Here is a 12,326-nt window from a genome sequence, read left to right on the forward strand (position 1 = left end):
TATTCTCTGTGCTTTTAAAATGTATCAGTCAAAATACAATAAATTGTCAGTAGCTTTTTCTTCTGAGGCAATTTTTTTGTGTATATCAATTGATTTTATATTAATGCTGCAACTTTTATAAATGGGTTGGTCATTTGTCCTGCTAATTCTTTTTGGTCTTGTTTAGACATGAGGCACCAAGGCCAAATTTAGGACGACATTGACATACTGATATTCTTTTAGGTTTTATTTAGCTTAGTTTTTGATACTTTGTGGGTTTTTTTCTACGTGTTTCTTTACTAACTTTTCAACTGTGTTTTCTTCTCTACTGTCTACATTTTTTTCTTGTTAAATCTATGATTATTTTAAATATCATCTAAGAGAAATATTGTTCTTGTCTAGTAAGGAATAACCAACCTTTTTCCAATACAGCTATGTCCCCTGTTGTATGAATTGAATAGGAGAAACTGAAAAACGGCTTTTGATAAAGTAATGTCCTCAAAATTTGTTATTAGGTTGCTCCTTAGTTTATTTCGGTTTGATGATGATGATGATGATGATGTTTTCATATTTTATTTAGTCAATAACTCTATATAGACCACCTTCAACTTTTCAGGTTCTTTAATCGTGGATGTGCAAACAGTGATCCAGCTTTCATATTCAAGACCTTTATAGTTTAATATACACCATATAGGAAAAAAATATGGATAGTCAGATTATGCCCAAGAAAATCAAAATAATGGTCTGTTCTTTCTATGAGACTTTTCTACTTCTAATCCCCTTATCCTTCAACTTTATTTTTAGTATAGCTCTCACTGAGTGAATACCATCAGCTAGTTTTCTGATTTCTACAAAATACATGGAAAGTCTTTTCCTACAAAGCCTTCTCAAAATTACTCTATCACATCCTAACTTCTACCAGTTCCATGCTTTTTTGCATTTACATGTGATTCTTTCCTGGTTTCATTGTTCTTGGTATTTGCCATCTCAAGCAGAATTTCTGGATGATAAAGGTATTTTTTTCTCTCTCTCTTCACTCTGTATCTCTAGTTCCAAACACACTGCTGGCTACTTAATGAGATGTAGTAAATGCTGATTGATTTGCTGTCTTAGAGCAACAGTATACTCAATTTTCTTGAAAAGTAGTTATTTAGAATATTGGTTTTTGTAACTTTCAAAAGATAGAAAATATAAATCTGAATTTCAACTACAGCAATGAGATAATGTTCTTGTTTCTGTAAAATGGAGATAGATTCTATTCCTGAGATTTTGAATCAATAAGTCATCAATTGGCTGATGGAGTAAAATTCTCTCTTTCCAAAGCATTATTGTAGCTCACAAAAATGAATGTATAATTAGTAAATATGTGTAATAAATAAATTCAAGGATGTTCTTACAATACAATATAGTACAGCAACAAAGACATATGAATTAGCTTTAAATACGTATAATCATGGTTGAGTCTTTAAAACCACACCAACTCTAGCAGAGTGGCTCACACCTGTAAATCCCAGCTACTTGAGGGGGTAAGGTAGGAGGATCACTTCAGGCCAGGAGTTCAACACCAACCTGGGCAACATAGCCAGACTCTGTTTCAACGACAATTTTAAAAAACATATCCCAGATGGGTGCATGTTTCTGTAGTCCTAGCTACTTAGGAGGCTGAGTCACGAAGATTTCTTACGACCAGGAGTTTGAGTCTAAGGTGATCTATGATTGCACCACTGCACTTCAGCCTGGGCAACAAAGTGAAACCGTCCTTAAAACAACAGCAACAAAACAAACATAACATTGAATGGAACAAAAAAGTACTAATAAAGTTTGATCTGAATAACAGGATTTATATAAATTGTAGAAAAAACTCATTCATTAAAATATATACTGTATATGAGAACATGCATTCGTAAATATCATACAAATATAATAAAAGCTTTAAGATATTAATGGAAGGATGCACAGCAATTTATTGATATTAATTATATTTAGGGAGGAAGAAAAATGAGATGAATATTCAGGGAGATGTTAACTCTTTGTAACATAATTTAAAGCAGTGAAATAAATAATTATAAATATAAATATATAAATATATAAAATGATACCATGTGTTAAGTCATTTGAGTAGATGAACATCAGTTGTATTATTTTCTATATTCCTGGACACTTAGAATTTGAAGAAACGATATATAGCCATATGTGTATGGTAATTAATATAACTGTATACATGTATGTATGCATATACAATTTAAGATAATTATATACACGCACACATACCCATGCACATATGTATTATATATGTATTATCTATATAATAAAAGTGTTTAACCTGAAATTAAAGGTAAATATGAGCAACACTATTGTACGGTCTCAACATTAAATAATTTAAAGTTTGTTCTTAACATACTCGGAAAAGAAAATGTACTTTCCAGCTCAGCCTCAGAATTTAAGTGGACATCATCCCTCTCATTTAACCATTTTCACATGGATATCTAAATGGCATACCTGATAATTTTTTTCTTTCATAATTTGAGTTCATATTTGTTTGATTGATTACTTCGTCCTTTTCCTAATGTAAGAGAGAAATATATTTCTTGGTTATATCACACTGTGTATTTTCTTCCCATATGAAGATCTTTTGCTTTGATGAGAGGTAAACTAGGACATTTGGGCCTTTCTGCTTTTGCATTCACTCAGAGAAGTCATACTGTCCCCAGTGGTGGAGAAAACATAGTTACTACTTTTATATCTGGATCCTATTGCCCCTGAAAAATATTACCATTAAAATATCTATATGAAGCTCTGCTTTGCTTATGTAATTTGTGTTCATTACAAGTAAAAGAAAATATAATTTAGAAAGTGTTATCAGGCCAAAAAGAAAAGATAAAATGGCATCTAGATTTCATGAGTTAGTGCATCAGTCTGTAAAGGGATGGAAATAATATATACATATACACACATACTATGTTTTTCTTATTTATTGAGGAAAATTTTATAATAACTAGAAGACAATACAGAGGTCATAAGAATATATTTGAAATATATACTTCATATTCGTGTGTGCTCTTGACACCATTTTCAAAGATCAATTGACCATTGTCTTAGTCTGTTTATGCAGCATATGACATGTACTTGTTCCAAAAACATTTATTAAAGAGATTTTTCCCCACTGAATGCTCCTTGTACCGTTGATGAAAAGCTATTGCAGTAGATTTATGAATTTATTCCTAGAATCCCAATTCTATTTCACTGGTCTATATATCTATCCTAATGTCTCTATTATACTGCTTGGATTACTGTGGGTATGTAGAAAGGCTGAAATCAGTAAAGGAGTCTTCCACATTTGTTTTTTTTTTTTTTAACATTGTTTTGGCTATTTCAGGCAAACAGCCTGAAATGAAATTCCATATGAATTTCTAACTTGGATGTATGTTATTTTCTTTGTTTACCTCATTAGTGTGGCAAGATTTTGCAGTACAATGTTGAATAGCAGTGGGGGAGAAAAACTTTTTTTATTGTTCCTGATTTTAGGGAAAATGCTTTCAGGCTTTCACCATTGAGCAACGTTTGCTGTGAGTTGTTCTTAAGTGGCTTTTTATCATTTCGAAGAATTCTTTTCTATTGCTAGTTTTCTGAGTGTTCTTATCATAAAAGGGTGTTGGCTTTTAATAAGAGCTATGCCTACATTTAGGATGATTATGGAGGGTGCGTGTGTGTGTGTGTGTGTGTGTGTGTGTGTGTGTGTCCTCATTTGATTAATGCAGTGCATTATCTTGATTTATTTTCTTAAGGTGAATCGCCCTTGTATTCCTGGAATAAATCCACCTGGTCACGGTGTATAATACTTCTATACACTGTTGGATGAAGTTTGCTAGTATTTTACTGAGGATTTTTGCATATCTTACTAAGATATTTTTGCCTATAATTTTATTTTCTTCTGATGTCCTTAGCTGGCTTTGGTATAAGGATAAGGTTGGCCTCATAGAATGAGTTCAGAAGTTTTAACATTTATTGTAAGATTTTGAAAAGATTATTGGAAATTATTCTTTAAATATTTGGTAGAATTTACCAGTGAATCAATCTGGTATTGGACTTTTCTTGGTTAGTGACCTTAAAATTATTTTTATTATTACTGATTCATTCTCTTTACTAGTTAAATCTATTCGGATACTCCATTTTTTCTTTTGTCAGTTTCAGTAATTGTGCATCCCTAGGATTTTATCCATTTCATCCAAGGTTATATCATTTGTTGTCATAATTTTTAACAATATTCTTTTATAGTTTTTTTTTCTGTTAGGTTGGTAGTAATATTCCCAATTTAATTTCTGATTTTAGTTGTTTTTTGTTTGTTTTGTGGTCAGTCTAACCAATCGCTTGTCATTTATTTTATCTTTTCAAAGAATTAACATTGTTTGTTTTTTTAATGACAAACTTTTGATTTTGTCTTTTTATTTGATATATCTTGTTAAGTGATCACCACGATCAAGTGAGTTTACATATCCATCACCATCCATGGTTACCTCTGTGTATGTGTGTGTGTGTGGTAAAAATAAGGTCTACTTTCTTAGTAAATTTCAAGTGTATAATAAGGTATTATTACTGTAGTCATCATGATGTACATTAGTCCCCCCATAATTATTCATCTTACAACTCAAAGGTTGTATCATTAACCAACATCTCCCAATAACTCCTACCCTCTCAAACTCTGATGACCACCACTCTACTCTTTGTTTCTACAAGTTGAAATTGTAGATTCCACAAGTAAGTGAGATCATATGACATTTGTCTCTCTCTGACTTATTTCACTTAGCATAATGCCCTCAATGACCATATTGTGCCCATATGACAGGATTTTCTTCTTTTTTTATGGCTGGATAATATTTTGTTTTATATATGTATAAAACAGATTGTATGTATGTGTGTGTGTGTGTGTGTGTGTATATATATATATACACACACACTATATAGTATCATATATACCAGATATATATGCACACATATATTTGTGTGTATATATATATAAGTATATATACAGACACATATATTTGTATATACACACTAGATTTTCTTTATGCATTTGTCCATTGAGAGACAATTAGCTTCTTTCCACATTGTGGCTATTGTGAATTTTGCTGCAATGAATATGGAAGTGCAACTATCTCTCCAATATACTGGTTTCATTTCCTTCAGATATATATTGCTGTGGTTTTAATGTGTACCCTCCAAAATTCAGTGCTTGCCAATGAGAGGGCATGAAGAGGTGGCGTGTTTAAAAGGTAATTAAGTCATGAGAGATTCCCTCCTCCTGAATGTGATTAGGTGTCCTTATAAAAGGGATTGAGAGAGAGGGTTCTCTCTTTTCATTCTTCTGCCTTCTGCCATGTGAAGACATAAGAAGAAGGCCCTCACCAGATGCCGATACTGTAATGTCGGACTTCTCAGCCTCCAGAACTTTGAGATATACATTTCTGTTCTTTATAAATTATTCAGTCTCAGATATTATATGATAGCCAGACAAACAAACTAAGACATCTACTTAATGTTAGGATTTCTGGATCATACAATAGTTTTATTTTTAATATTTGAAGAGCCTCCATACTGTTTGTATAGTGGCTGTACCAAATTACATTTCCGCCAGTAGTGTAAAAGGGTTCCTTTTTCTTCATATCCTCGCCTACACCAGTTTTCTCTTGTCTTTTTGAGAATAGCCATTCTAACAGGTATGAAGTGATATCTAATTATGATTTTGAGTTGCATTTTCCAGATGATTAGTGATGTTGGACAACTTTTTTTGTGTATTTTTTGGCTGTTTCTTTTATTCAAAAAAAGTCTATTCAATTCCTTTGCCCATTTTAAAATTGTAATATTTTTGTTTTTGCTATTGAGTTTTATGAGTTTCTTATATATTTTCAATACTGACCTCTTATCAGTTATATGGTTTCCAAATATTCTTCCCATTGCATAATTTACCATTTCATTTTAATTTGCTGATATTTGCATTCATGGGGAACTGTGTGCTAGACTCTATGATGAGATATGACAGTTGGGCAGGGTCCCTGGCTGAATTATTTCACTGGGTAGGGCCACTGGCTATGCTTTGTGGTTTGTCAGGGTCAGTACCAATCTGCCAGGTTGGGCTGGGTAGCAAAATATGCTTTGCAACTAGATGGGGTTGCTGGCTGGGCTCCCTGCCCAGGTGGGGTCACGTACCATGCTCTACAACTTAATGTATCTGTAGACTGGGCTCCACAGCTATGCAAGCTGAGGGCTGGTCTCCATGGCTGCGTAGAGGCAGGTTGGGCTGTGTGGTGAGTGAGATCACTGGCCAGATTCCATAGTTGAGTAAGGCCATAGACTATGCTCCTTATTTTGGAAGGGCTGCTGGCTTGGTTTCCTTCCCAGTCAGAGCCATACATAGGCTGGAATCTATGGCTGGGCAGGGCAACTAGCTGAGACTCAAGCCAGGCAGGACTGTCAGTTATGCACCCTGGCCAAACAGTGCCACTGGTTTGGCTTCAGTGGTGGGTGTAGAAACTGGCTGAATTATCTGGTTGGGTAATGCTGCCAGCAGAGAGCCAGTGCTAAGATTCACATGCAGGTCAATATTAGCTTACCCTCCTTTTTTCCTAGCTGAGCGTAGGTGATATAGCTCTGCAAATTCCCTCAGTGCTTCCCCTAAAATAAAAAAAAGAAGTAGGCCTCTCAGAAAATGCCCCAGAATATTGGAGAAGTTTCATGTTTGCCTTGGGCTCTCTTTTTTCCACTGGAGAAGCTATAAGCTCAAAGCAACTCTTGGTATGGCTCTGTGCTGTCCCGGGGAGGGGCGTTATAATGAAAGTTAAACTGCCCCTTATACCTGTCTAATGTGGCTTTTCTCAGTTTTTCTAGTCCAAGAGGGTGCATCAGCCACATCCTTAGATTCAACCTAGAATTTTCACAAAGGCTTTCTTGCCTATGAACAGTTGCTAGTTGGTCTGTCTGTGAAAGAAACTAAAGCTGGGAACTTCTATTCTTCCTCTTGCCAACACTCAATGAACTAACTTTTGGTTTTATTAATTCTGTGATTTTTTTCTATAATCTGTTAGATTTATCTCCATCCTATTCTTTATTATTTTCCTTTTTGCCAGCTTTGCATTTAGTTTTCCCTTCCACTCTAGTTTTTGAAGTGTAAAGTTAGCTTATTAATTTGTGATTTTTTTAAATATAGGCATTTATTGCAATACTTTTTTTTTCTGAGCACTGCCTTTGTTGCATCCCCTAAGTTTGGCTCTACTGTGTTTTTATTTCATCCTTTTAAATATTGTGTATTTTTACTTGTGTTTTCTTCTTTCAGCCCCTGGTTGTTTGAGTGTTTTGTTTAATTTCCACCTATTTGTGAATTTTGTAGGTTTATTTTTTCCTGTATTTTAATTTCTAGCTTCATTCTATTGTCAGAGAAGGTACTTGGTGTGATTTAATTTTTTTTTTTTTTTGAGACGGAGTCTCGCTCTGTCGCCCAGGCTGGAGTGCAGTGGCGCAATCTCGGCTCACTGCAAGCTCCGCCTCCCGGGTTCACGCCATTCTTCTGTCTCAGCCTCTCCGAGTAGCTGGGACTACAGGCGCCCGCCACCATGCCCGGCTAATTTTTTGTATTTTTAGTAGAGACGGGGTTTCATCGTGGTCTCGATCTCCTGACCTCATGATCCGCCCGCCTCGGCCTCCCAAAGTGCTGGGATTACAAGCGTGAGCCACCGCGCCCAGCCGATTTAAATATTTTTAAATGTATTGAAACTCATGTTGTGGCCCAACATATTGTCTATCTTAGAAAATGTACACTTGAGAAAAGTATGTATTTTGGCGTAGTTGGATGAAGTGTCCTATACATGTTCGTTAGCTCCTGTTGGTTTATAGTGTGCTTCAAGTCCTCTATTTCCTTAATGATCTCTTGTCTAGATAATCTTTTCATTATTGTAAGTGAGCTAATGAAGTCTCCAACTATAATTCTAGAATTGTCCATTTCTTCTCTCAATTCTATCAGTGTTTGTTCATGTATTTTGGGACTCTGTTATTCTGTACATAGGTGTTCAGAGTTGTTATGCTTGATAATTAATATTTTTAATCATTATGTAACATCTTTGTTGCTTTTAGCAGTTTTGACTTAATTATTTGTGTCTATTATTACACTAGGTAGGCTAGTAATCAAAAGATTACTCTTTATATTACTGTTTGCATAGAATATTTTTACCATGATTTTACTTGCAAAACTTTGTGTCTTGGGAGCCAAAGTGAAATTTTTGCAGATAGCCTGCAGGTGGATCATGACTTTCTTATCCGATTGGCCAATTTCTGCTTTTTAAATAGTTAACAAATTTATATTTAAAGTACTATTTATTAATTTTTGTATTTAAGATAGGGTCTTCCTCAGTTACCCAGGCTGGAATGCAGTGGCATGATCTCAGCTAACTGCAGCCTCAACCTCCTGGGCTCAAGGGATCCTCACACCTTAGCCTCACTCACCCTCTTGAATAGCTGGGACTACAGGCATGTTGTGTGGCATAGTGCCTGGCTAACTTTTTATTTTTTGTAGAGACTAGGTTTCACCATGTTGCTTAGGCTTGTCTTGAACTCCTGAGCTCAAGTGACTTGCCTGCCTCGCCCTCTCAAATTGCTGGAATTATAGGACTGAGCCACTGCATCCCTCCCTAAAGCACTTACTGTGATAAGAAAAGATTTATACCATTTTTCCAGTAGATTTTGATATGTCATAAGATTATTGTCCCTCATTTTCTCTATGGCAGCCTTTTGTGTTGAATTGATATTTTGTAATGTAATATTTTGATTTCTCTTTCATTTGTGTATACTTTTTTAGATGTTTTCTTTTTTCAAGGTACTCAAATACATCAATTTTATTGTTTCTTTATACACATATTTATTTGATACTTGAAAACTGCAAAAATAGTACATCGGAGTTTCCCTTTATTGCAATTCAAGTTTTGGAAACCAGAAAATCTAATTATTACGCTCTAAACAAACTACCCAATATTTTCTTCATTCTTTTTTCCACAAGTTACCTTGCTTCAAATTCTTGATGTTGAGTTTTCTCTCACTGACTTTACGCTTCTAAACTACATGAGAATACTTATGTCCTATCGGTGCTTCTTTGGGTAAAATCAAGAAGTTAGAGCTAAAGTATATTGAAGTTATTGAAATACATTCAAACTACACAGATCCCTTATAAATTACTGGTATCATGGTAGGAGGAAAAGATACAAGAAGAAAAAGACATCATAGAACTCATTATCAAAATTATTGATACGTAGTCTATCCTAGCATAGAGTAGCTTTCTCAAGCTCCTCCATAAATTACCAGCAAGAAAGAAAAGTACAGGAATATGGTTTATGGCTGAATTAGCTCAGTGTCACAGTTTCCTATACTAGCATTCTGAGAAGGATCCCATTTGTGAGACATGCAAAACTGCAGCAGCATTTGAATGATTCACTCCTTGATTCATTCTGAACTCCCTTAAGCCCAGTGTCTGTTCTCTTTTAAGCCTAGGAAGTATGCCTAGTAACAAGTATCTCAATTTTACCATTCTTTCTTTCTGCAGAGAGCCATGTTCTTACTCCTCTCCTCCTGTAAAGCAAGCCAACTATGATGTCATTTCTCTTCTATTCTGTTGTTGGGGTAACCTTTTGAAGAAGGAAAAGGGGAATTTGGTACCAGAGTTGAGAGTCAAGTAACTAAGGTCCTTTATAAACATTTTGGAACAGAAGTTAAAAGAGACTCCTGAATAATCTTGGGAATTTTTTTCAGTGAGCGTTTGTAAAGATTCTGGGATCGGGCTTGGCTTAAAATTTTGTGATGGAGTGTGATTGGAGGTCTAGACACAGCACTAAGCTCCTCCTGGATCTTGAGAATCCAGTGGAAACTGATGTTTAAGTCTCAAACTGCTACAGGTCACCCGGAAAGAACTCTATAGCCTAGAAAGAGCCTGAAAATCTAAGCCCCCCAAAAATCTAGATGTTTTCTTAGTTGTAGTAATGGGGAATACAATTAATATACTAAATTTATAAAATATCTAATTTGAATTAATGCCAACTTAGTTTCAAATTGTATAATCTACTTCTATACAGTTTCTTTCCCCTCTTTATGTTGTCACAAATTATAATTCATGATAAAAATTATATTTATTTTTATGTATTTTTAAAAATATGTAGGAAATAAAATGTTAAGTTACAAAGCATATTACAATATTACCAGCTTCGATTTTATCTGTGTAGTTATCTTCACCAGTGGACTTTATTTCTTTGAATGGTTTCAAGTTATTGTCTTATCATCCTTTCATTTCAACTTGGAAGACTCGCTCTAAAGTATTTTGCAGGACAGTTTCACTTGGTAATAAATTTTGAAAGGTTTTATTTATCCGTAAATGTCTTAAATTTCTCCTTCATTTTTAAACAATAATCTTCCTAGACATAGAATTCACGGTTGACCTGTGTGTGTGTGTGTGTGTGTGTGTGTGTGTGTGTGTGTGTGTGTGTGTGTGTTGTGTGTGTGTGTGTGTGTGTGTGTGTGTGTGTGTGTGTGTGTGTGTATTCTTTCATAAGTTTGTTATCTTTCTGCCTTCTGGCCTCCATTGTTTCTGTTAAAAAATTGACTGTTAATCTTATCAATGGTCCCTTTTTGTGACAATTTGCCTCTTTCTTGCTGTTTTTAAGAATTTGTTCCCTTTGGCTGTTTCTTTATAATCTATCTTTCTGTGAATCACTTTAGGTTTTTGTAGTTGTAGTTTGTTGAGCTTTTTATTTCTTTTTAAAGACATGTCATTATATTATCATACCATTATTACAGCAAATCAAAAGCTGTTGTTCCCATTATGTTATTTATTTTCCCCAAAGCTGGACAATTTGTAGACAATGCCCAGTAAGTTTGGATTATAACTATGAGGGTCAGTGCTCTTGTTTACTGTCAATCTTCTCATTTGATTATTTCAAAAGTTCAGATTTTAACCTGGAGTGCTTATCAGTCATATTCCTAAAGAGGGTTGCTTGCTCCAATACATTTGGGAAGATGATTGGTCCAAGTGTAGATTAACTAGAAAAGACTTATCTTGCCCTTTTCAATGCTGTGAAGTTTTCTGCATCTGGGTTCTGTCTCTTCCTTATTGCAACCTGAAGGAAATCTTGCTACTCCAACTAGAAAAAGTCACTGGACAGCAATAATGGAGGCAGTGAAACTTCCTATGTAAAGCTAATAAACATCTCTTAAGTCTGCAAAGCAGGAAATCACCACCTGCTTACGCATTCCATGATCCCTATCATATAGGCTACATAAACCATTAGAGGAAAAAGTGGGGTCCAGAGTTTTTTTAGAACATATATAAACCTAGTTTGTTATTGGAACCTATATAGTATCTTGCTGAGCTTCTTATATGTGTAGATTTATGTCTTTCATCAAATTTGAAATATTTTAGGCACTTTTTTCCCAAATATTTTTCCTGCCTCCTTTTCTCCTTTTTCTTTTGGGACCTCCATCATGCATATGTTGAACTTCTTGAAATTATTCCACAGGTATCTTAGACTTTTTTTCAGTTTTATTCAGTCTTATTTTCTTTCTCCCACACAGATTGAAAATTTCAGCTGTCCTGTTTTGAAGTTTTCTGATTATTTCTTCTGCTTGCTCAAATTTATTGTTGAATCCCTCAAATACATTTTTCGTTTAAGCCATTATACTTTTGATCTCTGGCGTTTCTATTTAATTTCTATTTACTTACAATATTTATACTCTATTTAATTTAAAAATATTTTTATTGATTATTTATAGATAGTGTTCTTTCTTTTCTTTATGTATAATTTTAGCTCTTTGGGCATATTTAAGACAGTTAATTTTGTCTTCATTAAGATCAGTGTCTGGGCTTCCTCAGATTGTTTTTGCCCATTTATTTGTTCTTATTTTTCCTCTGAATGAGCCTCACTTTTCTCTTTGTAGTCTTTGTAGTATTTTTTCCATTTTAAGCAAGAAATGCAGTAATGATAATGTAATTGTCCTGAACACCAGATTTTCCACCTTTGCTAGGTTTTGCTGTTCTTGATGTTTGAAGATGGTGAATGTTCATTTGCTTTGTGACTTTTCTAATATTTATTAATGACTTGTTTCCTTGTCATGTGTAGTCACTGAAGTCTCTTTTCTTTAGTTTGTGTTTAACTAGCGTTTTGACACAGATTTCCTTAAAGGCCTGGAGGTATAGAAATTGAATAAAGCAACAATTAAAAAAAAAAACCACAATACTACTTCCAGGGTTTATGAATTGGCATTGTGCTGAGATACATCTTTAGCACTCAGCCAGGTCATTTACAAGTCTGCTTCAGCCCTCA

The 12,326-nt window shown here is 34.4% G+C and overlaps 1 long non-coding RNA gene across 1 annotated transcript in view; it reads right to left on the bottom strand.

Moving 5' to 3' along the window:
• The window catches only part of LOC131383703 (uncharacterized), a 54,115-nt gene extending 47,503 nt beyond the window's left edge, over positions 1–6,612 (bottom strand). Inside the window, exons 1-2 of the long non-coding RNA XR_009213939.1 lie at positions 6,588–6,612; positions 2,479–2,542 (exon numbers count right to left, since the gene is read on the bottom strand). This is a non-coding gene — a long non-coding RNA (uncharacterized LOC131383703). The remainder of the gene's footprint in view (positions 1–2,478; positions 2,543–6,587) is intronic.
• Positions 6,613–12,326: the final 5,714 nt, after the last annotated feature.

Source organism: Hylobates moloch, unplaced genomic scaffold, assembly GCF_009828535.3.
Source record: "Hylobates moloch isolate HMO894 unplaced genomic scaffold, HMol_V3 SCAFFOLD_6, whole genome shotgun sequence".
In the NCBI taxonomy this organism is placed as follows: Eukaryota; Metazoa; Chordata; class Mammalia; order Primates; family Hylobatidae; genus Hylobates; species Hylobates moloch.